Below are 26,364 nucleotides of genomic sequence, written 5' to 3' on the forward strand. Positions count from 1 at the left end.
GGTGCCCTGTTTCCTTTGCCTTGGTTGACTGTCAATGGGGGGTTTGTTGCGGCTGGTACATTTTGAATCCTGAATATTTCCAAACAGTGGATCAGAGGCAATTCTAACTTGTTTTTCAACAAAGTTCACAAGGTCAATAAATAGTGCTCTGCAACCACGTTGCTCCTGCAAATCACATGCGACGTTCCTCCATTTCTCCCTCAGCTTATAAGGAAGCTTCATCACAATGTTCCTGAGGTTTGATGGTATGTCCAACTCATTCATTTGCATGATTCTCTGTGTTAAATTAGAGCATTCTCGCAAGAACAGAGAAAATGATTGTAGTGATTTTACATCTTCATCTTTAACCAGAGGCCAGCTATCAATTTTGTCCATATAAGCAGAAGCAATTTTGTATTCATTTCCAAAACGTTCAGCAAGCAGGGATTTAGCGCGTTGATATCCCTGAACAGAGGGTAGGTGCTGACAGCTTTTCACCAGGTCTCTTGGTTGTCCCCTGGTGTACTGCTCTAAAAAGTGTAAACAATCATTTGCATTGTCGGTTTTAACCTCAACACAATTTTCAAAGGATCTGATGAAGGAATGATACTGAAGAGGATCACCATCAAATATGGCTATATTTCTCACTGGTAGAGAAGATGCCAAATTTTGCTGGACCAACATTGTAGTGATGTCAGTTTGGCGTTGCATGATATTCACAATGTCATTTTGGGTGTCATTATTGCATGCCATATTCAGGGAGGATGCTCGTCCGGTCTGTTGAGCATCATGGACCACTTGTGTTGGTGCTTGAGTGTATAGTGGTCTGAGGTCCGTCTGTAATACTGCCATTTGTTTAGGCCTGACAGTCTGTGATGCATCTTTAAACCCGATGGTCTGTGTAACTGAGGGGTATAATTCCCTGTCTGTATTAAATAATTATGGTATCATTAAACCACTACTGTCTTATGTACATTACTACTGGCCATACAGTACACAGGTATATGTGATGAACACTTCCCACAATGACACGGTTCCACACAATCTTGGTTAGAATAATATTTATTAGCAGCAATAATAGTAAATTACATTACTTGGTCGCGCTTGTAAGGCGAAGAATGTGCGTGAGTAAATCAAGAGCGTAAGTCCATTATAATATTACGCAGGAGATAATGAATACCACCTGTATCTTAGGAATTATATCTATGGTACACTAGTAGGGCAGCGGGAGATACTAGTAGGGTCCCTCCGGTTGTAGGCCAGCAAGGGGAGAGGATTTGTCGGTAGCAAAGTCTGGGTCAATGAAGAATAGGGAGACTCCAGGTACAGGAGACGGTGCAATAATCTCTTGATCCACAGACGAATAACAGCTATTCTCCGGCATGCAGCTCCGCATGGAAGAAAGCTAGCCAGCCTCAGGCGTCTGAGAGGCGGGCTCGACGTTGCTCCTCACAGGGTAAATCCCACACAATTGTGGGTGTAGACGATTCTCCGCTCCATCAATTACAGGACCAAAGCAAATATAATCCAGCCGAAAAGGGCTATGTAGTCGTCGGGTAGGTTATCCAGTGTACATGTCCACACGGTCCTCGTCTAGGGCTCCTCGGGTGAAGGCGCCAGGTTAAGCTGCCCAGCCTGGATAAGCACACTAGCTGGTACGAGGAAACGTTGGTGATGCTGGTCACTGTAGAACGGTAGCCGCACGATACACTATACATAAATAGACTATTACTGAATTAATAGAATAGGTCGAACTCGACGGTACAGCGTTAAACTCTGATACTTCAGCTATTAATTCGCACGCGGTCTCAATGCTCTATTTGGGGCCAAACAGGCCTTACTTCACTGCACGTTGTATCGTGGGTGAGGCTTCAACTTATTGGGTAACATACTTCTGTATTCACCTGCGCCGTATTTATACGTTAGGTGAACAAACTAGTACCAGCCTTATTCCTGTCTCGTATTCTTGCGCAGCGCCGTTCATGTCCAGGCATGTCTTTGGCGGTGACTTTGAACTAGACCTTGGGGGTATGGCAGTGGCGCCTAAGGGACCGCTGTCCAATAGGAGAACGAAATATTATGGTCTGTACTAGGTAAAGGGATATTCCGTGTATATGTACAAAGAATACACAAGGGATATCAGACGATATACAAATATTATGCAATATATATCAAGTAGTAAATATATATATTCGGTTTAATCTGATCCTTCGTAACAGCCGCCTCCTAATTAGTCCCACCTAATTAGATAAGCAGAGACAGATTAACCGCACTGTCCACTACTCAATGTCCGTTGTGAGGGTAGGGCAGTTCACAAAGTCAGGGGGTCATGGTCGTCATCAAAAGTGTCAGGGAGCCTTGGCAACTCTATCAGCCTCGCCACGGGCCTGGTATATGTCCGCCCTTGGACGAGCACTTCTGCCGCTCTGACCTTTCCGTCGGCACCAGTGATCACTTTGCTTACGCGGCCGGCCGGCCACATAGCTCGGGGTAGTGACTGGTCGATAATCATGACGACTGTTCCTTCTGTCAAATTGTCTCTTTCTTTCACCCATTTCTGGCGGGTCTGTAGAGACGGTAGATAGTGGAGGAGGAAACTGTTCCAAAACTTGTCAGCCAATACTTGACTGTACCTCCACATTCTTCGGCCGTTCGCTTCTTCAGGCCTGTACACTGTCTGTGGTAGCGCGGGGTCCAGCCGCCCCATCAAGAGAGTGTTGGGGGTGACTGGGTCGACATCTGCTACATGACTTGAGACGTAACCGAGGGGCTTTGAGTTCAATACTCCCTCGATCTCCGTGAGGACTGTCGTGAGGACTTCTTCCGCCACGGTCTGGGCCCCAAGCACGGCGTACAGGGCTGTCTTTATTGAACGTACTTCTCGTTCCCAAGTTCCACCGAAGTGAGGTGCATTCGGGGGATTAAACTGGAAATCAATCTGAGATGGAGCGAGGTGGGTCTTAAGTTCTGGGCCCATAGCTTGGAAGCTCTCTCTCAGCTCTCTTTCTCCGCCTTTGAAGTTTGTCCCGTGATCAGACAATAATATAGACGGTTTTCCTTTCCGCGATGTGAATCTCCGGAAGGCCATAAGGAATGAGTCCGTACTCATGGTTGGAAGGAGTTCTATGTGTATCGCTGGGGTGGTCATGCATTTGAATACAATACCCCACCGCTTCTCCGTCCCTCTTCCTTTCTTTACATACAGCGGGCCGAAACAGTCCATACCGGTGGAGTGAAAAGGCTTGTCGCCGAGTCGGAGGCGACAGGGGGGTAGGTCAGCCATCCGGGGTATACTGGGCTGTGCTCGCCATTTACGACAGTCTAGACAGGTCCGCTGGAAGCGTCGTACTGCTTCTCTTCCTTGCAGTATCCAATACCGACGTCTGATCTCCGCGAAGACTCTCTCTGCCCCGGCGTGGTGCACTTCCTCGTCGTATTTCTTTATGATGAGCTCTGTGACCTTGTGTCGGCTGTTTAAGACTATCGGGTACTTGACGTCATCCGGTAAGTCTGGGGCTCTCCTCAGACGACCACCCACTCTGATGAGATTATGGGCGTCGCTCTCAGGGGCTAAGTGGAGCAGTCTGCTGTCTGACGGGACTGGCTTTGATCCCTGCAGACAGTCTAGCTCGTCGGGGAACGAGTCTCTCTGGGCTCGCTGTAGCAGAAGGAGTTCTGCTTCTTCGTAGTTGGCTGCAGTAATGTCAGTAGTGGGCTGAACCTCTGGGTGGTGCCACAGGAATGTCTTTAGCTGCGCACTCTCAAGGGTGAGGCAGTCGTCTATGTTGGGATCTGTGGGGACGAGTGTGTGTGTCAACCCACAGAACATAGATTTCTTCTTCTCTGCCTCCTCTTCACTCGCCTCCCGTGGGGTGGGTGTAGGCCACTCTTCTTCCGGGAGCTTGAGGAACTCGGGCCCGTCACTATATAGATTGTGACGGGTGAGGTCATCCAGGGACATTCCCCGTGTGATGACGTCAGCTGGGTTCTGTTTTGTGTCCACATACCTCCAGCATGCTGCTTCTGTTAAATCTTGGATCTCTGTGATTCTGACTCCCACGAAGACCTTGTATCTACACGAATCGGACTGGATCCATGTGAGTACAGTCATGGAGTCTGACCACAGGATTGTTCTTTGCACCGGGATGGTGAGTTCACGTTGGATTAACGTGGCGAGTTGCGCTCCTGCTAGGGCTGCGCAGAGCTCTAGACGCGGGATAGATTGTTGCTTGCGGGGGGCTATTCTTGAGCGAGCCAGGATGAAGGCAGTATGTGATCCGATTTGGTAGCTGCAGTTAAACACAATACGATCCTTGCTGTTGTGGTGGACTTTGTGGTGCGGCACGTACCATGATTCGGTCGTCTGATCGGCCTCTTTAATGTCAATTTTCTTTATGTGTCCCACTGTGATTAGCTTGTCAATCTCAGCGCGGTACACAGTAGCTTGAGCGGGGTCTCTGGCTAGGCGCCGCTCTGTGTTCGATAGATACCGCTCCGTCGCTTCTTTTGGGGCGTGGAAGGTAGGCATACCCTCTCGCCTCAGGAGTGGAGTTGCGTATCTCATCACTCCGTTGACTTTGACTCTCTTTGTCCCCCGCTCGAGGAGGGCTATGGCATAAATGTCTTCCTTGGAACAAATGTGTTTCTTTTCGTTCTTAAAGGGCATTGTCTCTAGTGTCCATAGCCTCTCGACGTGCTGTAGGAGGGTGGTGTCTTCTTCTGTCACTCTGGAGTGGAGGCAGCGAGTGGCTGCTGTTCGGTTAGGAGACCTAGAGAGGGGGCCTTGTAGTGTCCATCCTAGGCGGGTCTCGACTGCTGCTGGACAGCCTCTGGGCCCAGTGTGGACCCTGTCCATCGGGACGATGAGGTGTGCATGGTCGGATCCTATCAGCAGGGTCGGGGTGGCACCGTCTATGAGCGGTATAGGTAGTTGACGCAGGTGCACATATTTATCCATCAGCTTGGCGATCGGGTAGGTGTACTGCGACAGGCCTATGTCTTGGCTGGTGAAAGCGTTAGTGATCCTATACCGTCTCTCTGGCTGCCCGCTTGCTGCGATAGTGAAGGAGACGTTCTCGCCCTTGATCGTCTTCAGGTCTCTTCTTATTGTCCGAATCGTCATCGTTTCTTCGCTCCCCCGCAGCCCCAGCTGGGCCGCAGCGGACGCGAGGAGAAGGGTCTTCTCTGACCCGTCGTCAAGGGCGGCGTAGGTGTCCATGACCTTGTCTTCGTAACTCAATGTTACGCGGACCACCTTCAAGAGCACCCGGGCGCCCCCGCTGCTGGCGGGGTCAATGTACATAACACTTGCCTTTGTGCTGCTTGAGGGTGCAGGCTTTCTTCTGTTACTGTCATGTAGGACGTCCAAGTGGGCTCCGTCGCACCGACTACACCTCTTCTTTAAGCGGCACTCGGCTGCCATGTGACTGCGCGCACATCGGTAACAGCGTCGGTTGGACTTTATCCATTGACTCACCTCGTCGGCGGTCATCTTCTTGAACGTGTCACAGTGTGACAGCCAGTGTTCCTTTTCGCAGTACGGGCATACAATCTTCCACTTCTCTTTCATCGAGGGGGTACTGTGGTTCTTGTTGCTTGGTACTGACTCGGCTTGGTGCATGACGGTCACCAGCCTGCGGCCATCGTTTGCTCTCCTAGGTCCCTCTCTGGAGCTTGGCGTGCTCCGCACGAATGTATCCAATCGTAGGCTGTTGACTTCTCTCGCCAGGAAGTCGGCTAGGTCTAGGAGGGATGGCTCGGGACCGTTAGGATCACGGTGGTCTCTTTGCCGCCTGAAGCGCTCTTGTCGGGCGGGCGGAAGCTTCTCTAAAATCCTCTCAACATTAGAGTTTGCGTACAGTTCGTGCATACCCTTTTCCTTTTGTGCCCCCAGCATCCCTACCAGGGATTGTACCTTGATAGACAGGTCATCTAATGAGCGATTGTCTGTTGCTGGGGGTAGACGGTCAATATTCCTTATCTCTTGTATTACGTAGTCCCATATGCGTCCATAACATTGGTCGAGGGCTGCTAGAGCCGCGGTGTATGGGGTAGTAGAGGTGGAATATGCCAGCGCTATATTGTGCGCTCTGGGCACCTTCAGGTGCTTGAGTAGGATAGCATACTTGTACGGTTCATCTGTTACGTCGGACATCATTGTCTCTAAGCACATTCGTAGCTCTGTGTACTGTGTTCTGTTCTCTTGCGTGAAGTCCGGGAACGTCGGTGTGCCAAGGTACGATGCCATGGATGGCTGGCACATCGGTGAGCGTTGGAGGAGAGGCCTCCTAGGCGAGTCTCCTCTAACTTGTCGTGGTGGGCTGGTACCTGTCGGGTACCAAGGCCCGCGTACCCAGGTGCTGTTCCTCGGGGCTGGTCGTGTGTCAAGCTCACCCGTGAATTGAGTCGGGGGTCTGTAGCGCAGAGCCGCGGGGGTAAAGTCTGGGCTGTACTGGACCTCCTGGTCCTGTGGAGTACGATGATGCTGTTGGGCTTGACTCTCCTCCTCTCCCTCTTCTTCTTCCTCTGCCAGGTCATCTAGATCCTGTAGTCGTCTATTTAGTCTCTCCGCGGCATAGGCCGGTTCTTCCCTGTTGCTGGGTCTCGCTTGGACCGGTCGGGGAAGGGGTTCGGAGAGGGGTATAGGCTCTCTCTGTTGGCCGGGCTCAGGGTCGCTTGATCGGGTAGGGGATGGTGCCCTAGACCCTTGTCTTGACGAGGCCCTGGAGCCCCGTGCGGAGGGAGGGGGGGTTACCCTGGTAATCAGTTGCTCCATTATCTGCGCTTGTAATCGGTCGCGCTCGGCTTCGCGCTTGGTGTGGGCGAGGTCGCGCTCTGCTTCGCGTTGGGCAGCGGCGGCGGCGCGCTGGGCTTCGGCGCGGTCTCTTTCCATATTCTCTTCCGTCTGGAGGCGTCTAGTCTCTAGGCGTATGCGGTCTTCGTCACTCCGTTGCTGCGCCTGGAAGCGCTCTCGCTCGGTCGCAGAGTGTTCGCGTTCACTAAGGGCTTGCGCTTGGAGTTTCGCGTGGAAGCGTTCTTGTTCCATAGAAGAATGTTCGCGCTCGCTAAGCATCTGTGCTTGGAGTCGATCGCGTTCGGTTGAGGCTGCCAGGGTGGCGATAAAGGCCTGCGCCAGCATCTTGTCCGCCTCGCTGGGGGAAGACACTGGTAGAGGTGATCGGCTTCTGGTAGTACTCGTTGGAGATCCGTTCTCCTGTCGCGTACCGAGGAGGTCTATCTCCTGGGTGCGCGTCTCTTCCTGTGGTGGGTCGGGTTCCGTCCCTGGAGGGCTTTCTTTATCCTGGAGCTCTCCGGGGCAGTGTCGGCGACATGGGGGGTCATTCGCGGGCCATGCCCCCCCAGATGGGGCACTGTGCCCCTCCAACCGGCATGGTCAATTATTATAAAAAAATAAAATAATTAAACATTTAATTTTTTTTATTATAGTAAAAGTCAGATGTTTTCCTTTATAAATAGGCTATTTAGCCTATTATTAAACGAAATTAAACAAAAAAAGTCTTAAAGGAAGTGTATGTTTGATCTCACGCCACGGCTCACGCACACGCGTTATTATTGGTCACGTTGAGTTGACGGCGGGTAGGGCGTGACTGCATTTGAATTGATTTTGATATGGGTAGGGCGTGACTTGAGTGAGGTCAGTGAGCGCGAAAGTCAGACTCAGGTAAAATATAATAATCACTTCTTGGAGACGGACATACAAATAAAATGGATATACGAAAATGGTTGGCTGGGGCAGGCGCACCTAAGGCTTCTTCACGGCCTCCTCCAAGAATGCCTCCTCCTGGTGAAGGCCTTCCAACATCTAACGTGGTTGAAGAAGTCTGCCAAGAAGCGCCAGGCCCAGGCGGCCCCCCCGCCGGTGCTGCACTTGGAGGTGCTGCATCTGTTACAGGCACAGCAGAAGCTAACGTGGTGGTTATAGGCCATGATGATGATCATCCACCAGATCCACAACCGTTGGCGGTAATGGTAAATGATCTCGGGACTGAGCATCCCAAACAAATGGTGTTACAACCATACCCTGCCAGCATGTTTAGCGGTAGGAAACGGTCATTTGTAGCGACGTGGTTCCAAAACAGAGACTGGCTCGAGTACAGTGAACATGCTGATGCAGCTTTTTGTTTCTGCTGCCGGAATTTTTGTTCTATTGGCAGTAGCACCAATCGGAGAGTGGATGGTTTTGTGAATCTTGGATACCGTAATTGGAAAAATGCCACAGAGAGGGACAGGGGATTTCATAAACATGAAACATCAAAGGAGCATCTCTCTAGCTACACAATGTGGAAGGAGCGAGTGAGACGTGTCAATACCGGCAAGGAGATTTCGACACTTGTCAACACAGACCAGCTACGAAGGAACAGGTACTACTTCTCGGCTCTCGTGGATGTTGTCGGGTTTCTGGTAGAAAACCAGTTGCCTTTACGTGGAAAGCTAGATGCTTTTGGTGACATGTCTGAGGGGGGAAGTGGTCTTTTCCTGTCCTTATTGGACTACACAATTAAAAAGGACCCAGAATTGGCTGACATAGTGAAAACTATCCCTCGAAACGCCACATACACTTGTCATGACATGCAAAATGAACTTATAAGTACACTTAGCAGTGTGGTGACTGAGGCTATAGTGGAAGAAGTAGGCGACTCGCATTTCACATTGAAAGTGGACGGAACACGCGATCCCACGGGATGTGAAAATATATCTGTTGTCATTCGTTTTGTAGACCAGTCATTTGAAGTGACAGAGCGCCTGGTAACCATAGCGACAGCTGACGCAGGTGATGCACGGACATTGACAGACACAGTCTTAGCTGAGCTAAAGAATGCTGGTTTGGACTCGTCAAAGATTCTCAGCCAGGTGTATGACGGGGCTTCAGTGATGTCAGGGAGGCACAGTGGCATGCAGAAGCTAATGCAACAGACACTGGATCGTGAGATACCTTATGTACACTGCCTGAACCACCAGCTACATTTGGTCGTAGTACATGCGATGTCAGCCGAGCCAGCTGTAGTGGACTTTTTTAATGTGTGTAGCACGTTGTACAAATTCTGCAAGAAGCCCACAGTTGCTGTGCATTACAAGGGTGAGCGTCTTAAACGCCTTCTAGAACAGAGGTGGACAGGGCACCTTGCCACCGTGTCTGTCATTTTAAAATCATTTGACAACATCACATCTCTTCTGACTGAGATCGACGCTGTGCGGGCCCATGGCGCAGAGCTACGAATGGAAGCTGTGGGCCTGCTGCGAGAGATGACTGAGCCCAGATTTGCATTCACTGCAAACGTAGTGCACAGAGTGCTTGCCCTGCTTGACCCAGCAAACCAAATGCTACAAAGAGAGGATGCTGATTTGTTGACAGGTCTGCGTGTTGTGGCTAGTTCAAAAGAATGCGTACGAAAACTACGTTGTGATGAGGAGTTTGACAACAGGTTGAGGGAACAACAGGCCAGAGGGATGCTGACGGCAAAACAGAACTCAAGAGAATGTACATTAGCATTATCGAGTCAGTTGTTGGAGAAATGGATCAAAGGTTTAGTGAACGCAACACTCAACTGGCTAGGGCACTTGCTGCACTCGATCCAAAAAGTGACACATTTCTAGATGCTACAGCTGTGAAGCATATCATGGACCTGTCACGATCACCTATAATTGAGGCAGAGTTTGTAGTAGCAAAAGAGTTTTTCAAGACTGAAAAGGAATCACAGCCAATCGAGGAGGGGATCTGGACCACAAAGTACATTTTGTCTCACTACCACAAAACTCTTGTGGCAATGCCCAGTGTATTGATTGCGTTCAAGCACGCATTAACTTTCGGCGCCTCCACCGCAATGTGCGAAAACTCGTTCTCAGCGCTACGGAACGTTTTTTCGGATCACAGACGGACAATGCTCCACAGACGAAAGGCCCAATTGGTTCAGCTGGCGTTTGAGAAGGACCTCACGCGAAAATGTACCACGGAATGGAAGGACACCGTCCTGAGGAGGTTCAGTGCCACGACTCGCCGCCTACAACTCTTTTAATCGGTAAGTCATATATTGTTATTATTAATAATACTTGAATGTGAAGCCCAGCCTCGGTCGGGCTTATTTCATAGTGTTTAATTTAAGCTGCCTTGCCCCTTGGCCCAATTATTATTATTAATAAGTTGAATGTGAAGCCCAGCCTCGGGCTTATTTCATACTGTTTAATTTAAGCTGCCTTGCCCCTTGGCCCAATTATTATTATTAATAAGTTGAATGTGAAGCCCAGCCTCGGTCGGGCTTATTTCATAGTGTTTAATTTAAGCTGCCTTGCCCCTTGGCCCAATTATTATTATTAATAAGTTGAATGTGAAGCCCAGCCTTGGTCGGGCTTATTTCATAGTGTTTAATTTAAGCTGCCTTGCCCCTTGGCCCAATTATTATTATTAATAAGTTGAATGTGAAGCCCAGCCTCGGCCTTATTTCATACGGTTTAATTTAAGCTGCCTCCTTGCCCCTTGGCCCAATTATTATTATTAATAAGTTGAATGTGAAGCCCAGCCTCGGGCTTATTTCATAGTGTTTAATTTAAGCTGCCTTGCCCCTTGGCCCTTGTCAGTATTAATAATACGAAAACGAAATACGTGATCTTTCACTTTGTGTGTGCGCAAGACGCCAGTGTGTTTGTGACGTGCGAGAGAGAAAGAGAGAGAGAGAGACTGTCTTATCTCTTATGCCTGCAGTGCGCTCATGTTTTGAAGAAATGCGTGTTGGTTTGCGGGAAATGCCTTTTCTGAAGCGTATATTTTATGCCCCCCCCACAATTACCTGTGCCCCCCTCGTAAATTCGCTCTGGCGCCGACTCTGCTCCGGGGACTACCTCGTCGACGTTGGCGGGGGGTAAAGTCATGTCAGGTCCCTCCTGGTCCCCCCCGTGAGCTTGGTCAGTTACGTTAGAACCCACTAGGGTCTCTACTGGCGGGGTCGCCTTGTCGGTAGGGTTTGACATACTTTTACTATCCGCTTTTTCCGCGTTTAACGTCTGTAGAAAGCTAGGTAGTATACTGGCAGCGTAGTCCTCTAAGTACTGAGGTGGGTGCCGTCTGCGCTGCGGGCGATCTATTTTAGGAGAACCGTTTGTGTTCATCATTGGCCATGTCAATATTAATATTATATTAATATTACGCTAGTTACCCTCCGGCTCGAAGGACCAATTGTAACTGAGGGGTACAATTCCCTGACTGTATTAAATAAGTATGGTATAATTAAACCACTACTGTCTTATGTACATTACTACTGGCCATACAGTACACAGGTATATGTGATGAACACTTCCCACAATGACACGGTTCCACACAATCTTGGTTAGAATAATATTTATTAGCAGCAATAATAGTAAATTACATTACTTGGTCGCGCTTGTAAGGCGAAGAATGTGCGTGAGTAAATCAAGAGCGTAAGTCCATTATAATATTACGCAAGAGATAATGAATACCACCTGTATCTTAGGAATTATATCTATGGTACACTAGTAGGGCAGCGGGAGATACTAGTAGGGTCCCTCCGGTTGTAGGCCAGCAAGGGGAGAGGATTTGTCGGTAGCAAAGTCTGGGTCAACGAAGAATAGGGAGACTCCAGGTACAGGAGACGGTGCAATAATCTCTTGATCCACAGACGAATAACAGCTATTCTCCGGCATGCAGCTCCGCATGGAAGAAAGCTAGCCAGCCTCAGGCGTCTGAGAGGCGGGCTCGACGTTGCTCCTCACAGGGTAAATCCCACACAATTGTGGGTGTAGACGATTCTCCGCTCCATCAATTACAGGACCAAAGCAAATATAATCCAGCCGAAAAGGGCTATGTAGTCGTCGGGTAGGTTATCCAGTGTACATGTCCACACGGTCCTTGTCTAGGGCTCCTCGGGTGAAGGCGCCAGGTTAAGCTGCCCAGCCTGGATAAGCACACTAGCTGGTACGAGGAAACGTTGGTGATGCTGGTCACTGTAGAACGGTAGCCGCACGATACACTATACATAAATAGACTATTACTGAATTAATAGAATAGGTCGAACTCGACGGTACAGCGTTAAACTCTGATACTTCAGCTATTAATTCGCACGCGGTCTCAATGCTCTATTTGGGGCCAAACAGGCCTTACTTCACCGCACGTTGTATCGTGGGTGAGGCTTCAACTTATTGGGTAACATACTTCTGTATTCACCTGCGCCGTATTTATACGTTAGGTGAACAAACTAGTACCAGCCTTATTCCTGTCTCGTATTCTTGCGCAGAGCCGTTCATGTCCAGGCATGTCTTTGGCGGTGACTTTGAACTAGACCTTGGGGGTATGGCAGTGGCGCCTAAGGGACCGCTGTCCAATAGGAGAACGAAATATTATGGTCTGTACTAGGTAAAGGGATATTCCGTGTATATGTACAAAGAATACACAAGGGATATCAGACGATATACAAATATTATGCAATATATATCAAGTAGTAAATATATATATTCAGTTTAATCTGATCCTTCGTAACAGTCTGTGATGCGTCTTTAAACCCAATGGTCTGTGATGGTCCTTTGGGCCTTACAGTGACAGCCTGGGCCTCAGGATGAAATTCATTTTGCATGTTATTTCCCTGCGGGACAAATTGACCAGCTTGAGGATTGAGTTGGCTTGTCCTTCTTTGAGCTATATTCCTGTCTAGATAGGAGTTCATTCCATCCGACCTTTTAGAGTTACATTTTGAATTGGTTTCCAGCACATTGATTTTTGCATTGGCTGCAGCTAGGTCAGTTTCCAGAGCAAACTGTTCCTTTTCCTTCCTTAGTTCCTCCTGCTTTGCCCTTAGTTCCTCCTGCTTTGCCCTTAGTTCCTCCTGCTTTGTTTCCAACTCATGTTTCCTTTTTAAAGCTTTCATCCGCTCCAGTAGTGACGCTTTGTCAGCCTCTGCCTTTAGCCTGGTAGACGCGGTGGATGATGTCTTTGATACACTGGAGTGTGGCTTTTGTTGCTTTTCATTTGTACATGAAATGTTAGAGGCACTGTCCTCAGGATTGATATCATCAATAACAACACTTTGTTTAGATTGAGCCTCATCATCATCTTCATTTGTTTCAACAACATCATTAGTTTCATTGTCAATATTTGCATTTGATTCCACATGAGGGTGCCCAGCAGCAGACAACCAAACCCTTACATCCTCTGTGAAATTACAAAATGTCATTATTGTTGCATTGAAACATGTATTTTGCCTTTTAACCTCTTCCTCAGGCAAATCCATATTTATGAAAGACTCATGCATGTCCTTAGCGTCCTCGTAACAATTGATGAAGTTACTCAAATGAGCTCGCACATAGTTCACATTGTCAGTAGATTTCAGCAAGGTACGTATTGGTTCAATGTATTTCTTGGCCTGTTTGATTTTTGCAGACCTCTTTTCTTGACATGTTTGCATGTAAAATGCCAACCCTTTTGCGGTAAACTTGATGCCCCGTTTTACAGAGGACTTGGGCGGAGCAACATTCTCCCCACTTGCAACATTTGAACCAACCACAGGCGTTGTCTCATATGTCCCAACCAGCTGCTCCATATTGTCTGATTGGTTCACACAGCCAACTTCACGTCGGAGATTTATGAATGAATGTCTTTACAATGAAGTTCAACAACTCCCAATATTCATCAACATCATTTAGCATCGCGAGACAATAACTCAGTCACTCCAATAAGTTTGCCTTTTTCCAATAAAGCTGACGGATTATTCTTCACATACCAATGATGTTGTTTTGTTCAAGTGCGACGTCCCTTAGGCCGTGTGGTCCTCCATTCTCCGATCGTGTCTTTAACAGGTTGATCCAAGGCCTGGCTCTCCAGACCAAACGCTGGAGAGCCAGCATCCATGTCCTCTGATCTGAATGATCCTCCGTTTGAGCGTGGTGTTTCCATGTCCAAAACGTCCAACGGCAAAAATCCAAAACAACAATAAAAAGTGTCCGCTTCAATAAGGAACGGTTTTTACTTTATGTAGTGGCTATTTGTCAACAACAACTAATAAAAACTAAAAAGCCACTGAAGCACCAGGGCAGCGAATCTCACGCAGATCAGGAAGTCCATTGTCCAGACAGCATTTGACAGTTTTGTGGCATTTATTGTCTGTTAATCAAAGAATACAGAAAAATTATGTTTGAAACTATATGATCTCCTGACGCTGGTAAAAACCATATACCTTCCCTGATGCCACTGTGCTATTGACTCTAATTACCTAAATACACCCAGCTGTGCTTCCCAATTGCCCAGATCCCCTTCAAAGTAAAAGCATTTAGCTGCGACTCATAATAACTTAAATAATATGGCTGTAAACAAATTAATACTACAAAATCACATAACAAATAAATATATTAAATAAATGTAAAAATAGTTAATAGCTCCCACAGTAACATTTCCCCAAACTCTGGTCCAATTGATAGAGTGATGGTGTTCTAATCCCAATTCTGTGCTCCACGATTGGATAACAGGTATTAACGAAGTACATCTTTCTGATAGATCTTTATAAATTATAGAGACTTGTCCTTTGGAGAGACCTGCAGTTTCTTTAGAGAAAGTAATTAATGGGTGAGTAGTTGGTTTGGTCCATGGAACTCCATAGGCTCGCATAGCCGAACGGAGCTGTAAATATAAAAAAAGGAGGTGCCAGGTAAGTTATATGACTCTTTCAGATCTGAGAATGTTCTTAGACCATTGTCCTCCATAACATCGCCAAGTACATGAATGCCACAATTGGACCATGATTGAGCTACAAAACTGCGGCCTCCGCTAAGCAAAAAAGGGTTATGAAATAAGGGAGTCTGTTCATGCCACTTAGTATCCCATTTAAGTAACTTTTCATATTTGTGCCATAAAGATATGGCATGCGCTATTATCGGACCATAACGTAATCTACATTGCTTTAGTGAAATATCTGTGAAGACAATGTCTTGTAAACGAATCGGCGCCACAATATGTTTTTCAATATTAAGCCAGGGGGCCTCAGAATTTAAATTAAACCAACTCAACAGAGGACGAAATGATAACGCTTGAAAATATAACTTAAAATTTGGCACAGTTAAACCACCAGATTGCCGCTCATTTTGTAAGGTAGTAAGTTTTACCAGAGCTCGCTTGCCACGCCATATACATTTTGAGACTGCTCTATGTAAATTTTCCCAATGAGCAACAGGTTGGGCAATAGGAATCATGGAACTACAGAAGTTTACTCGAGGTAATATGTTCATTTTGATAATAGAGACTCTTCCGGAAAGGGAGACAGGTATATTACACCATCGATTGAGATTGTCTATGATTGACCTAATGGTTCTATTGTAGTTTACAGACACAATTTTTTCAATTGAAGGAAATATATCAATACCAAGATATTTAAATTGGGTTACAACCGGGATCTCATGGTCAAGCACAGAGTTAGGAGTGGTTCTTAGGTACATTAGTGCTGATTTGGTCCAGTTTATTTTATAACTTGAAATTGAACTGAATTTTTCAAAAAAATTCAGGAGGCTTGAGAGAGACTGAGATACATTCTCCATATATAACAAGATGTCATCCGCATAAAGCGAAATATGATGATCAGTAGAATTGACAGAGATTGGCTTAATATTTTCTGATTGCCGTATAGCTTGGGCTAAAGGTTCAAGGGATAAAATAAACAAGCTTGCAGAGATCGGATCCCCTTGCCTACTTCCACGAGTGATTTTGAAAGGAGAACTAATATTTCCGGTTATGACACTGGCTGATGGATTAGAGAATATTATTTTTACCATATTTATAAAATTTTGACCTAGTCCCATATGTTTCAGTACAGCCCAAAGATAGGTATTGATAAATAAAATTCAGGGGGAATGCCATCCCACCCTGGAGACTTGCCTTTATTCATAGTTTCCAGAGATGTTTTGAGTTCTTGTAATGATATAGGAGCACCCATTAAACTTGATTCAACTGGTGACAAAACAGAGAGGTTAAGGCCGCTTAAAAAGGATTCAATCTCTTCAGAGGGACGCTCGCCTTCTGTAGTATATAAATCATTATAAAATTTAGCAAATCTTGTATTGATTAATTTTGGATCTGTAAGCAGCTCACCATTTTCTGATGTAACAGTAGTAATATTTCCTACAAGATCACTATTGCGTAGTTTGTTGGCCAGTATTTGACTCGGTCGACTACCATGAAAGTATTGGTTTACTCTACCTTTATGGATAGAGGTTTCGGCTCTTTTCCTGATAAGATCGTTTAGTTCACTCTTAACATTGGCTAGTGTGGCGGCAGTCTGCTGAAAGTAATGCCTCTATTGAGATAGGTCCAGGGGAAAGTAATAGCATTATTTCTGACAAAGCCTTTAGTAGCGTCCCAAAGTATCCTGAAATCATCCACGGAGTTATTATTAATCATAAAAAATTGGGCTAGCTCAGACTGAAATTGCTCACAGAATGCTGGATTATCCAATAAAGAGCAGTTAAAGCACCATCTTGTGGCCTTTTTCTTAGCATGGCTGAATTGAAATTGACAGAAATAGGCATGGTGATCTGATAAACTCATAGGTCGGATTTCAATTTTTTTTTACGTCTGAAAATAAGGATGCTGATATTAAAACTAAATCAATACAGGAAAATGATAGATGTCTATTAGAGAAAAAAGTATACTCCCTGTTGCCTGGATTATGAACCCGCCAAATATCAATAAGATTAAAGTCAGATAGCAAGTGCTTTAAAGCGTTTGTCGAGCGAGCATTATGATTAACTGCTTTTGATTTATCCCAGGTATGATCCAAAACAGAATTCATATCTTAGGGCCCGCGTCCACCTAGCGCATATTTCTCCGTGAAACATGCTGGGAGTGCGCCGGCAGCGCTGGCATGAAGCGCATCTTGTAGATGACAATCAATCAATCAATCAAATTTATTTATAAAGCACATTTCACATGACGCGTGTCAACCAAAGTGCTGTACAGAGGGTAAATACACAAGATACATATAGACAACAATCACACTCCGTTTTATGGGAGGGCACACAGGCAAACACATAGAAAAACAGGGCATGAGTCAGTGAACGGGAAAGGCTAGTAGGTAGAAGTGGGTTTTGAGCCTCGATTTGAAGGCATCTATCGAGGGGGCGAGCCTAATGGACAGAAAGAAATCTACAGCCATGCCGCGGTTTTGCACATATTATAGCATATTTGAATAACTTTATTGTATATTAATTATATATATAGTTATTGCCTGACACCACAGTTTGCCCTTTGCTTTTTATTAGCTTTTTAGTAGTGTATTCGTGTAGTTATTATTATTAGTTTTGTCGCGAATCTCAATGGTCTGTGGGAGACAGCCAGACAGGCAGGCAGCTCCGGTGTCAGGTTACAAACAGAGTGGTAGATATGAATGGCTGTGATTGGTTGTCTGAAAATGAGCTCCAGCGCATCGCTCTGAAAGTTGAGAACGTTTCAACTTTCGGCTGCACAAAAAAGCTGAGAAAAGAAGCCGACGGCAGCGCACTTCCTAGAGGCGGCTGCATGCGGCCGCATGCGCTCCCTCCCCATTGGAATACATTGAAAACAGATGCGTGCGGTCAGAAATATGCGCCAAGTGGACGCGGGCCCTTACCCAATAATCAACTGGAAATCAGCTAGTTCCATTAGAATTTTATTCAATGATTGAAAAAAGTCTGGTTCATAACAGTTGGGTGCATAGACATTAATAAACGCAATTCTTTTACCATTATGAATACATTTTAGAAAAGCTATTCTTCCTTCTTGATCACTGCCTTTGCCTATGATGGTAATTTAGCATTTTTTTATCAATGATTATAGCAACCCCTTTGGTTTTATTCAAAGCTGAAGCAGAAGAAGCCACTTTATAACGCTGATTTTCTAATTTGTGCATATCTCTTTCAAGCAAGTGCGTTTCTTGAAACATGCATATTTCAACTCGATTTCTTGATATAGTATCAAGACAGCTAGCCCTTTTAATGGAATTGTTAAGACCTTTAACGTTCCATGAGAAAATAGCTAAAGACGACATTTATAATATGAAATAAAATAATTCAAAAGTATATGAATCTGTACTAATAGATAACCCAAATTTGGTCTTTGTTGACGAGATGCCCAAAGTATACACACAAGGGGAAAAAAGGCCCATATAACCCACCCCATCTTAAAAAAAAAGTCTGTAAGAATATTAAAAAACAGTAAAAAAACTTCAAAAACAAAACAAAAAAACAAGAAAAACGAATATTCTATATTGAAATGTTTAATCGACTTGTTAATTTTTTTTTTAAAGTTATTAGACTGTGAAAAAAACTGCCCCCGGTGGGTGGTCGTTAGTGGTTAACATACCATTGTATTTGTTCGGTCCACAGCCGTACTGAACCTAAGGCCCAGTACTGAAACGGTTCGGTATGGATACGTGGACCTTTACACCCATACTTTTGATGTACAAACAATAGTCCATATGTTTTGACACATGCACACGCACGCACGCACGCACACACACACACACTAGGGGTGTAACGGTACACAAAAACCACGGTTCGGTACGTACCTCGGTTTTGAAGTCACGGTTCGGTACGGGTTTTCGGTACAGTGGGGGAAAGTTTGGCTTTCCATGTTCCACTCAGGGGTGATGTAGTGTGCAGTAACTAATTGTACTTGTAGGGCTGTTGTGACGTACGTGGGTTGGTCATTATCATTATTACTGTATTTGGAAGACCATGTGAACATCAGATTAGTATCGTTTGTATGTGTGCGTGTGTGTGAACATGAGAGCTAATGATATCTCTTTTCTCTCCCTGTCAGGTGCTGCCCATTCCTACTGAAGAGTGCTGATTGCCTAATGAATGGCAGCTGATAGCAATCACATCAGGAGGGATGGGTAGCCAAATACCTGACAGCACACACACGTCGGGGGCGCGTCATGGTGTCATTTTTGCAGTAGTCTCGTTGCTGGAGTCACTTGCCTTATGGAGAGTGGGAAGGCTGCTGTCTCGCCTATCTATGGCCTAAGCACAACACTGTGTGGCACGGTGCCATCTTATCGCATGGAGTGTGGGTTAGACTCCACAGCTGTGGTGGCCTGGGATGGGCCCAAGGTAGTATCGTGACTACTAAGTGTTTGTTTGAGTTGTCTTATATGTATGTCTTGTTTGTCCTCCCATACCTTTTCCCTTTGTGTGTGTTGTGGGTTGAAATCCCCACTGACAACATCCCTTTTCCCTTTGGGAAAAGGCCGTGGGTTGGAAGCCCCACATTACAATAAACATAATTTACCATTTGAAAAACGTCTTTGTTTACTATCTGCCTACCCGGGACTGTTTTGAAAAGCATTTTTCTACTGAGGGGGTTGTTTCTGCTCATGTACCACCTGCCCAGTTACTATCTTGTATGGTCGTTAGACCTCTGTACATGACAGCTGTCAACGAATATTCTATATTGAAATTAATAATCGACTTGTTTACATTTTTTTTTATATTAAATTGTGGAAAAAACAGCCCACAGTGGGAGGTCGTTAGTGGTTAACATTGTATTCGTTCAGTACACAGCCGTACTGAACCTATAGGTCCAGTACTGAAACGGTTCGGTACGGATACGTGTACCTTTACACCCCTAACACACACACACACACACACACACACACACACACACACACACACACACTGTACTTTTTTCCATGAACTTGAAAAAAGGATAAAAATACAACATTGTGAGTGTTACAGTTTTTCCTCAATTGCTTAAGCACATTATTTTGAACATCAGACACAACGTGCACAACCTGAAACGCATTTACCAACTGCTAAACCTTAACCAATTCTGCTAAACTCCAAACACATTATCTGCTTTAGACTCAGATTCCCATTCCAAACCACACATTTGTCACAACACTAGACACAATTCTCTATATCTTGCACACTCTTCTGTGTGGACAAGGAGGAGGAGGTGGAGGAGGAGCAGGAAGAGGACAAGGAGAAGGAGGTGGCGGAAAAGGACAGGGAGGAGGAAGAGGAAGAGGACAAGGAGGAGCAGGAGAAGGAGGTGGAGGAGGAGGAAGAGGAAAGGGAGGAGGAGAAAGAGGAGAGGGAGGAGCAGGAGAAGGAGGTGGAGGAGGAAGAATAGGACAATGAGGAGCAGGACAAGGAGGTGGATGAAGAGGAAAATGACAGGGAGCAAAGGCAGGAAATGGGTTTTTAGGGTTAGAAAACATTGGGGGCTTCAGCCCAGGGGGGTGGAGGGGGGTTTCCCCCCCCCCCCCCCCCTTTTTTTTTTTTTTTTTTTTTAAACACAGTAATACGCAATTTTAGAGTAATTAGAGATGAATACTGAAGAACTAGAATCATTAGAGGTTCTCAAAGTGAGGTCCATGTCCATGAGAGGGATCTGGGCAGTCCCCATAGAAAATTCAAAGTTAACAGGACCAAATCATCAGTTTCTTATTTATTTATTTAACCTTTATTTAGCCAGATAAAACATTGATCTGGTCCAAGAGGCCCCAACAGGAGTACAAATATACATATATACACATATATATATATACATATACTGTACATACATACACACATATACACCAATAACAAAATAAAAACTGTTAAGAATCATACACATAAGCAAATAAACAAACAAACAAACATATGCACAGCCTATGTACAAAAGAAATAAACAGTTAATCTCTAGTCTTTACAGTTTTCTTCAATTGCATAAACACTCAAATCAAAAGTATTACACAATTATCAAAACATTACACTCAAGGAGCAAAACATAGGCCCAGATTTGCACCTCTATAAGCACAATGTCAGCCTCACACTTTTTGCAAAACAATACACAGAGCAAAAAAGTATCTTGCCAGATCCAGCTAGGCAAAGAGATAATGTCTAGTATTTTCTGTACTCTATTTAAATTTTTTCAAAATTGTTTTTGTTTTACTGTAATTTTAACCTGTAGGCCTACTGGATACAGTATTTTATGTTTGTCTGATATTTGCTGAGCTTACAGTGTTATGCACATAGTAGCATGAAAACTGGGACATGTTTTGTTGTGATTCTCCATGTTGAAATGTTGACTGATTTGGTTATATGGCGAGCAAATTTATATTGTCATCAGTCTGCATCATTGATTTGGGTATATGGAGAGAAAATGTTTTTTTTCCAGCAGTCTGCATCATTGATTTGGGTATATGTAGATAAATAAATAATATTTTCATCAGTCTACAGCATTGGTCTTGTGTAGTGTTTGGTGAATTTATTGTATATTTGCACATTCTCTGCGTACTTCACTTACAGTACTCTAATCACTGAGAAGTAGAATAGCTAAATGTGTTTTAGGTTAAGCACAGCAGTGTGAGTAACTGGTTCAAACAGAATTAAGTCATATAAAACGTGTGTTTCATATAGTAACAAAATGTAGTTTTTTTAAATTAGTGTATGGTTTTGACAAGTGTTTAATTTAGCAAAGGATCTGAGGTGTTCTGATAATTGTGTGTGTGGTTGTGCTAATTGTGTGTTTTGAAACACCGGGCCCGTTTTAAAAATCATGCTTAAGCAATCGAAAAAAAAAAGTCTCATAAAAAAGATATTAGATTTTTGGGTATTTTCCTGCCTTTGGTCCGCTTTGCATTCACATCTCAAATGCAGGGTTCACTTGCAAGAGTGAATGAGCTTTCACACCACCCCAAACCAACCGGACTATCCGAGGAAATGAACCAGGGTTCGATTAAAGCTTATTATAGTTTATCACAGTATCATGAGCATGTCTTTGTCAGTGGACACTGGACATGGGTATGGAGGCTCCAGTGCTGCTGCGTTAAAGTGCACATCTTCAATACCTATCTGTACTATTTAAAAGCACAGTGCAGGACACACTCAAAGGTTATCGCACCTCAGAGATGGCAGTGGACATGTATGACAGGACAAAGGCCATATGTAATGGCATCTTGTGGCACAAGCTCAGACCTCAGCTCAGGAGATCAGCTGAGACAGAGACTGTTCTATCCAGAGCTTGAGAGCAGGTTCTCATGAGTTGGATAACAACTTATGAGAGGCATACAGGCATGTTATCCAGCCTCAGACCAGTTTCTCTCAGTGGAATTGCTGCAACCCCTCGCCACACATTACAATATCCAACTATTGCCAGAGAAGATCACAGTTGCAAAGTGTTTCCTGGTCAGGACAGGCAAAGATGCAGTCCCTACTATCCAAAGTGTCTTTTCCCTCCTGGATGATGATGATAATAATAATAATAATAATAATAATAATAATAATAATAATAATAATAATAATAATAATAATAATAATAATAATAATAATAATAATAATAATAATAATAATAATAATAATAATAATAATAATAATGCATTTGATTTATAAGGCGCCTTTCAGGACACTAAAGAAAAAGTCCACAAATCGGTGAATGAAAAATTATAGGATCAAATGAAAACTACTTACTAAAAATGTTTAAAAGTACTAAAAACCAACAAAAAATACCAAACACTAACAAAGATTCAGCAAATACAATGGGGATGCTGACAAAAAAGAAAAAAAAAAAAAAATGTAAACAATTTTTTTTTTTTTTTTTTTTTTTTTTTAGATCCGGGGCTAGGAGAAAAACATCCGGGGCTAAAGCCCCGGAAGCCCAGGGCTAACGACGCCACTGGGCAGGATGCAGACTACTTGTTTTGTTTAGTTTATTTCCTGTTTTCTGTTATCTCTTTACAATTGCATCCCATTTTGGGTTATTACTGTATGAATGAATGAATGAATGAATGAATGAATGAATGAATGAATGAATGAATGAATGAATTATTTTATTTCGAAAGTACAAATAAATAAACAAACAAAAAAAAAATATCGAAAATGTTTACAAATAAACAAACAAAAAGGATAGGTTTGAAGCCGACCCCCAAATAAAAAAAACGAATAAAAAAAAATCACAGTTTTCAAAATATAACAAACAAAAAAATCAAAAATCAACAAAAACCGATCCTGAAAAGAACATAAGCCAACATAGGAAAATCAAAAATTAATCTGCAATACCAGAGTTTCATGGTAGAGAAAAACAGATTGTAGGTAAAAGTGTACTATAAGATTCTAGCACCCTCTTTTTAAGCATCTTTTTAAACTTAAAAAGACTCCTGCTGTTTTTTTATTTTATCCGGTATATTGTTCCAGAGTTTCACTCCTTTAACTGACACAGACATACTTTTAAGTGTGGTTCGAGCTCTAGGCTGTTTCAAATTGAGTGTTCTTCTTAAATTATACGTCACCTCTCGTTCTTTAAACAAAATGTGTAAGTTACATGGCAGTTGATAACTTCTAGCTTTAAAAACTATCTCTGCAGTAGGCCTATACAGTAAAATATTGTGTTTTCTATTTGAGTATACGTAAAAACATTATATGGTAAAATATGTTACAGAACCAAGCATTTCACTGTAGCCTAATGTACATGTACTTTATACGTGACAAATACAGTAAAACAAAACTTGAAACTTGAAACATCCAACAGGTGAAAGAGTAACACTGAACGGATTAATTCTACTGATAAAGCATTCATAGTGTTTTCCATTCATACTATAATGTTTTCCATTTTGCACACCAGTGTTCAATGAGTGCTTAGAATGTCTACTCATATGACGTACACTCATACAGTATGTGTTTGTCATTTGAAAAGAAAACACCATTTAGTGAAGACTTAACAATGTTTAGAGGGCAAACTGTGCTTTTGTAAGAGAAGTGTAGGATTTAGCATTTTGTGTGAGTTTTGAGATTTCTGTTTAGGGTTTTGAGGAAGTCAGGTAGTCAATCAGGAAATGTGTTTAAGCAATTGAGGAAAAACTGTAATAGTGTGGCCATTCTACTCAGGTGTGTCCAACACTTATGAGGTGTAACACTTCTATATACCACATGGGGGCAGCAACGCTCCATGAACATAGCCCAGGAAGCCTGTCAGCTAGTCGCTGAAAACATCTTCTTCCAATGTGCACTTGTCCACATAATATAAAGACAGTAGGATAATGTGCAGTGACTGGGACAATCAGAATTAGAGACACTTCTCTGCCAGTTTATTATTATCTTTATTTGACCAAATACCAAGAATGCACAGGGATTCATTCTTCCTGGTGACAACAGATCTGGCAATTTACAGGTTTCACAGTACAACAGCCACACCATAGTAGTACCACAGTAGTACTACAGTTGCACAAGGACAACAACTCACAGCCTACAGGGACAGCATGCCAACAGCAGACTATGGAGTAAACATACCACTCATCACATATTATGTGGTACTAATATACTGAGATGAGGCAACAGCCCTGTGGTTTTCCTCCACTGGTCTGATGTGATTTGAGCTGAATTGTTGACCTCTCCTTCTCCCTGCTGTTTCACAGACACAGATAAACAGGAAGCCCAGTGACAAGTATGCTTCCCCTGGTCCCTGTGGATGGTGTGGTGCCTTTCCCTTGTCCCCACAGGGCCTTCTCTCCCCTGCCTCCTGTCTGTCTCACTCTCAGCCTTCCTACTACCTGTCTCACTCTCAGCTTTCCTACTACCTGTCTCACTCTCAGCGTTCCTACTGCCTCACTCTCAGCTTTCCTACTACCTGTCTCACTCTCAGCCTTCCTACTACCTGTCTCACTCTCAGCCTTCCTACTAACTGTCTCACTCTCAGCCTTCCTACTACCTGTATCTCTCAGCCTTCCTACTAACTGTCTCACTCTCAGCTTTCCTACTACCTGTATCTCTCAGCCTTCCTACTAACTGTCTCACTCTCAGCTTTCCTACTACCTGTCTCACTCTCAGCCTTCCTACTAACTGTCTCACTCTCAGCCTTCCTACTACCTGTATCTCTCAGCCTTCCTACTACCTGTATATCTCAATGTTCCTACTACCTGTATCTCTCAGCCTTCCTACTACCTGTATCTCTCAACCTTCCTACTACCTGTATCTCTCAGCCGTCCTACTACCTGTATCTCTCAACCTTACCTGTATCTCTCAGCCTTCCTACTACCTGTATCTCTCAGCCGTCCTACTACGTGTATCTCACAGCCTCCCTACTACCTGTATATCTCAACTTTCCTACTACCTGTATCTCTCAACTTTCCTACTACCTGTATATCTCAATTTTCCTACTACCTGTATCTCTCAACTTTCCTACTACCTGTATATCTCAACCTTCCTACTACCTGTATATCTCAGCCTTCCTACTACCTGTATATCTCAACTTTCCTACTACCTGTATATCTCAATTTTCCTACTACCTGTATCTCTCAACTTTCCTACTACCTGTATCTCTCAGCCTTCCTACTACCTGTATCTCTCAGCCTTCCTACTACCTGTATCTCTCAACCTTCCTACTACCTGTATCTATCAGCCTTCCTACTATCTGTATCTCTCAGCCTTCCTACTACCTGTATCTATCAGCCTTCCTACTACCTGTATCTCTCAGCCTTCCTACTACCTGTATCTCTCAGCCTTCCTACTACCTGTATCTCTCAGCCTTCCTACTACCTGTATCTATCAGCCTTCCTACTACCTGTATCTCTCAGCCTTCCTTCTACCTGTATCTATCAGCCTTCCTACTACCTGTATCTCTCAACCTTCCTACTACCTGTATATCTCAACATTCCTTCTACCTGTATCTCTCAGCCTTCCTTCTACCTGTATCGCTCAGCCTTCCTTCTACCTGTATCTCTCAACCGTCCTACTACCTGTATCAGTAGTGGACAGGGTGAGCAGCTTTAAGTACCTGGGGGTCCACATCTCAGAGGACCTGACATGGACAACACACATAGACTCAGTCGTAAAAAAAAAGGGCGAAGCAGCGCCTCTACCACCTGAGACAGTTAAGGACGTTCAGAGTATCGGGGAAGATACTCCAGTCCTTCTACTCCGGAGCTGTAGAGAGCATCTTGACTGGAAACATCACTGCCTGGTATGGAAACAGCAAGGCACAGGACAAGAAGGCCCTACAGAGAATGGTGCACTCAGCTGAGCGTACTACGGGTATTGCACTACCACCCCTGCAGGTCTTATATAACAAGAGGTGCAAATCCAGAGCCTGCAGAATAATGAAAGACCCTCACCACCCCAACAACAGCCTGTTCATGCTGCTGAGGCCAGGGAGACGCCTGCGAACACCAGCTACTAGGACAGAGAGACTTCGGCTCAGCTTCTTCCCCCAGGCCATCAGAGCCTTGAACACTGAACTCTCCACACACAGCACACATGAGCACACACATAACACACACACTGTATACGCTCACACACTAACAGACACTTTAGCACGAACACATACATGCTGCACACGCTCACACGGTCACTTTACACAATGAAAAGGTCACTTAAAAAAAAGAAAAAAAAGAACAGGAGTGGTTCTTGTATAGTAAATAGATGGAT

Source organism: Notolepis coatsorum (assembly GCF_963971535.1).
Source record: "Notolepis coatsorum genome assembly, chromosome: 10".
Lineage (NCBI taxonomy): Eukaryota > Metazoa > Chordata > Actinopteri > Aulopiformes > Paralepididae > Notolepis > Notolepis coatsorum.